Source organism: Salmo trutta, chromosome 1 (assembly GCF_901001165.1).
Source record: "Salmo trutta chromosome 1, fSalTru1.1, whole genome shotgun sequence".
Classification (NCBI taxonomy): Eukaryota; Metazoa; Chordata; class Actinopteri; order Salmoniformes; family Salmonidae; genus Salmo; species Salmo trutta.
In genome coordinates, this window is record NC_042957.1 from 29,173,580 (window position 1) to 29,179,579 (window position 6,000).

Below are 6,000 nucleotides of genomic sequence, written 5' to 3' on the forward strand. Positions count from 1 at the left end.
CCTGTGTCTGGTGGAAAACGGACTGAACCAGGTTTCCCTCTAGGATTCTGCCTGTGCTTAGCTCCATTCCGCTTCTTTTTTATCTTGAAAAACTCCCCAGTCCTTAACGATAACAAGCGTACCCAAAATAACATGATGCAGCTGCCACTATGCTTGAAAATATGGAGAGTTGTACTCAGTAATGCATTGTATTGGATTTGCCCCATACATAACATTTTGTATTCAGGACAAAAACTGAATTGCTTTGCCACATTTTTTTGTAGTGTTACTTTAGTGCCTTGTTGCAAACAGGATGCATGATTTGGAATATTTTTATTCTGTACAGCCTTCCTTCTTTTTACTCTGTCAATTAGGTCAGTATTGTGGAGTAACTACAATGTTGTTGATCCATCCCGTTTTCTCCTATCACAGCCATTAAACTGTTTTAAAGTCGCCATTGGCCTCATGGTGAAATCCCTGAGCGATTTCCTTCCTCTCCGGTAACTGAGTTAAGAAGAACGCATGTTTCTTTGTGTAATGTGGGTCGTGCAAAGGGGACCAAGGCGCGGCGTGTAAAGTGCTCATCATTTTCTTTAATGAAAACACTAAATCAAAACAACAAAAACGACCATCCACAGTTCCGTCAGGTTACAAGGAACAAAACAGAAAACAAAACATAGAAATAGAAATCTAGCAAAACCCCACATATAAACAGAAAACCCAAAACCACCCAAGACAACCCACCTGTCACGCCCTGACCACTCTACTATGACCTCTTACAAGGGTCAGGACGTGACAGTAGTACCCCCCCAAAGGTGCAGACCCCGACTGCACCTAAACAAAAACAACCCCAAACACAAAGGAAGGGAAGGGAGGGTGACAAACGTCTATGGCGGCTCATGTGCTACACCCAGACCCTTCCTTTCCCTCCGATCCTCCAGCAATGGAGGTGGCTCCGGCAGATCCCTCCGCTTCTGTAACCCTGGCCTGTGGATCATTATCGGAGGAATCGGACTGTAGATCCTTACCGGAAGCTCTGTGCTGTAGACCACCGCTGAAGGCTCCGGGCTGCGGGCCGCCGCTTAAGGCTCCGGGCTGCGGGCCGCCGCTGAAGGCTCCCGGGCTGCGGGCCGCCGCTGGAGGCTCCGGGCTGAGGAGCGTCGCTGGAGGCTCCGGGCTGAGGAGCGTCGCTGGAGGCTCCGGGCTGAGGAGCGTCGCTGGAGGCTCCGGGCTGAGGAGCGTCGCTGGAGGCTCCAGGTTGAGGAGCGTCTCTGTAGGTTCCGGACTGGGGACCTTTGCTGCAGGCTCCGTGCCATGGATCCTCACTACTGGTTCCGCGCCATGGATCATCACTGGAGGCTTCGTGCCATGGATCATCATTGGAGGCTCCGGGCCATGGATCATCATTGGAGGCTCCGGGCCATGGATTATCACTGGAGGCTTCGTGCCATGGATCATCCCTACAGGCTCCGGGCCATGGATCATCACTGGAGGCTTCGTGCCATGGATTATCACTGGAGGCTTCGGACCATTGATCATCACTGGAGGCTTCCTACGGGGAGCTGGAACCAGTCTCACCGGACTGGGGAGACGCACTGAGGACCGAGTGCTCAAAGCAGGCACCGGCCTTACTGAGCTATTGAGGCGAACTGGAGGGAGAGTGTGGGAAGCAGGCACAGGACTTCCTGGATTCTGGAGGCGCACTGGAGGAAGAGCGCGAGGAGCAGGCACTGGACGTACTGGATTATGGAGGCGTTCCGGAGAGAGAGTGTGAGAGGCAGGCACATGCTCACCACAATAAGCACGGGGAGTTGGCTCAGGGCTCACCCCTGGCCCAGCCAAACTACCCGTGTGCCCCCCCAAAAATACTTCGGGGGGCTGCCTCTCGTTCCTACAAAATCAGCAGGGGATCAAATACTTTTTCCCCCCACTGTATAGAGTAAAGAGATGGGGTAGTCATTCAAAAATCATGTTAAACTCTGTTATTGCTACTTATTATGTGACGTGTTAAGCATATTTTTACTCCTGAACTTATATAGGCTTGCCATAACAAAGGGGTTGAATACTTATCAACTGAAGACATTTCAGTTTTTAATTTTAAATGAATTTGTAAACATTTCGAAAAACATAATTCCACTTTGACATTATGGGATATTGTGTTTAGGCCAGTGACAAATCAAAAAATTTAGGTGGTAACACAACAAAATGTGGAAAAAGTCAAGGGGTGTGAATAATTCCTGCAGACACTGTACAATGATGCTAGTAATCCGTCACCTAATTGATTCGTTTTGGAACAAACAACAGTCCCTAGAAAAAAGTTTAGCCCTGCTTTGACATGTCTTTCACTCGCAATCAGGAGATTCCCTAACCCCTACTTTTGTCCCGATTGGTTGATTGTCAGTAAAGCTATACAGTACTGCTGCTATATGATGACATATTGACACATTCACAAGACTATTTGTCTTTGCTGCAATTCAAAAGAAAATTGAAAGGAAAATACATGTTTGCTTTGATGTTAAAAGCTTGTTGCAGTAATCTGCTGACAACCAATCATCCTTGGTATTATTTTCTGTTTCATTTCAATGCAATCTAACATCCATATTTGAATATTTTGTGGAAAGGTCCTGTGTTTGATTGACACATCCAGAGAGTTTTGAGATGCAGAGTGACTACTAGTGTTGGTCGTGTACCCATGTAAGCTTTGCACCCAATCAAATGTTAAGTAGGCCATGTCACCCAGCTGTGTTATTGCTCCCTCTTTAGCCATAGTCCAAATATAACCACTATTGAATCTGATTCAAACACAATCGCCGCCTTGTCCCCGAGGGGGACTCATTTGTGTGAAGCTGAAGAGAGAGAGAGAGAGAGAGGCTGGATGTATGCTGTGAAAATGGTCACTAATTGGACTTGGAGTTTAAACTGCCTCACAATCCATTTTGTTGCTCCCTGACGGAAATCAAACTTACTTTGAAATGTTTTAATAAGACTAAGAAAATATGCTAATCCGTAGGCCTACTGGACTGTTTGCATTGCATGCAGTGAGGCTCAGACAAAGAATGTGCCAGTGGAGATTTTATTTGTATTTATTTAACCTTTATTTAACTAGGCAAGTCAGTTAAGAACAAATTGTTATTTACAATGATGCCCTACCAAAAGTCAAAAGGCCTTCTGTGGGGACAGGGGCTGGGATTAAATATATATATTTTTAAATAGAAATGTAGGACAAAACACACATCATGACAAGAGAGACAACACTACATAAAGAGAGACCTAAGACAACAACATAGCAAGGCAGCAATACATGACAACACAGCATGGTAGCAACACAACATGGTAGCAACACAACATGGTACAAACATTATTGGGCACAGACAACAGCACAAAGGGCAAGAAGGTAGAGACAACAATACATCACACAAAGCAGCCACAACTGCCAGTAAGAGTGTCCATGACTGAGTCTTTGAATGAAGAGTTTGAGATAAAACTGTCCAGTTTGAGTGTTTTGTTGCAGCTCGTTCCAGTCGTTAGCTGCAGTGAACTGAAAAGACGAGTGACCCAGGGATGTGTGGGCTTTGGGGACCTTTAACAGAATGTGACTGGCAGAACGGGTGTTGTATGTGAAGGATGAGGGCTGCTGTAGATATATCAGATAGGGGGGTGAGGCCTAAGAGGGTTTTATAAATAAGCATCAACCAGTGGGTCTTGCGACGGGTATACAGAGATGACCAGTTTACAGAGGAGTATAGAGTGCAGTGATGTGTCCTATAAGGAGCATTGGTGGCAAATCTGATGGCTGAATGGTAAAGAACATCTAGCCGCTCGAGAGCACCCTTACCTGCCGATCTATAAATGATGTCTCCGTAATCTAGCATGGGTAGGATGGTCATCTGAATCAGGGTTAGTTTGGCAGCTGCGGTGAAAGAGGAGCAATTACGATAGAGGAAACCAAGTCTAGATTTAACTTTAGCCTGCAGCTTTGATATGTGCTGAGAGAAGGACAGTGTACCGTCTAGCCATACTCCCAAGTACTTGTATGAGGTGACTACCTCAAGCTCTGAACCCTCAGAGGTAGTAATCACACCTGTGGGGAAAGGGGCATTCTTCTTACCAAACCACATGACCTTTCTTTGGAGGTGTTCAGAATAAGGTTAAGGGTAGTGAAAGCTTGTTGGACAATACGAAAGCTTTGTTGTAGAGCATTCTGGAGGAAGGGAGCATTCATTTTAACATAACAAGCAGAGCAGAAATGATCATATCAAAGTACACAAAGGACTGTGAGGTCCGTAATCTAATTCTACATCAGAGGCTTCCAGGCATCTTTTTCTCTGTTTCGGCAAGCACTAACTGTTATCATTGTAATTTCCCGCCAACGGACTTAACAGGGTTTCTTGTTGAGGAGGAATGGAGACTGGAAAGTATTTTCCTGAAAGGAAGTGCAGCATATAAAGACTGATAACTGGAGTAGTTACATTTCAGAGTTGTTGTTGACATCAACTCTGTTTTCTAAAGGGGTTTATTTTCCCCATTTATACTATCGTGTTGCATGGGATATATTGTACAGATTGTGCTGTATGAGGTATGTCAGAGGATTATGTTCATAAAGTATGACTAGGTCTACACATTCATAAAGGAGTGTATCAGTATGACGGTATATTTCATACAGCATACCCTTTATTGCATAGTGTGACACACTGACTCATTATTCCCTGGATATGGATGATTATTTAGAAGCGGTGCAATTTGCAGTCCCACCCCCCCAAAAAACGGTTTAAAGAAAACAGTTAAGTCTCCTCCAAACTTAGGACATTTATTTAAATCATGATATGTTCTCATTCAAGCCAAGGCAATAACAAACACTCCTACACTTCATGTTTGAAAAGAAAGCAATTCATGATTAAAACCTTTTTTTAACACTATTATTTCAATAGAAGTTGTTCTAAAGATACTGATCTAAAATGCTGTCCCACTTTTTGAAACACACATTAAAAGACTGTAGAATGAATGTGCCTTAAGCCACACCCCTACAAATATCACCAGGTGATGGGATTGCACCCATCTCCAGCAAGGCCATAAGGTCAGTGGTCTGTCGGCAAATATTTTGGAGAAAATGTGTGAGCAAGTTGGTAAATCTTCATGTATGTGTCACTACCGAACACCTAAAATATCCAGAAATATGTAAAGTACGCCATTGAGGCTATCTCCATGTGGGTAGTGGACAAGTGCACGCATCAGGAAAAAGTGTAGAGATGCATAGCCAGCAGGAGAGCTCCAATAATTTTGGTTGTAATCTTCCTCACACACATTCCCCCCCCCCCCCCCCCCCCCACAATTTGTTTTTAAAAAAACTATCGAAAACAGTATCTGATTAGGCTACGTGTTTAAAATGACATAGCAAAAGACTTTCCGCAACTTGACTGAACTTGCTGACCCAGTCGCCAATTTCTTCTTTGTTTACTATCCTGTTGGGACGGTACCAGTCCCAGTAGAATCAGTGTGTCTTTACAGACACTATCAGACTAGCTTCCCCATGGCTCAAATCCCTCTCATTCCCCACTCCTGCTGGAATATCAGCGGCAAGCTTTCAGTCGGGAGCTTCATGAAGGGAAGCATGCACCACATGCCACCCGCTCAACACCTGCAGCAACAACCCACCTGCCGAGCTCAGAGCTTTGCTACAGGTAATTCATCATGGTTTATACACTGTGATCATATTACATTTTCACTTCACACATCATTATGAGGGCTTGTAATGAGTGTCGCCTAGAGAAACGTGGTTGAGGCAGAACTAGTTCCCATGTTAATAGGAAATTGCATACGAAGGTTTTACGTGGAACAGGAGGCACAGCAGGTAAATTGAACGTGCTTGGCTTGCCTTTCGATGGGTTTGAGGAAGCTGTTCTGAGGTCAAAGATGATTGTTTACTAATTGTATAGAAATTGGAAGAGTAATGCAGTAGTAATTTCAGAAGGCTCAGGCCCTCATCAAAAGTAAAGAGCTCTGATCACTAAAATCAATTTACTC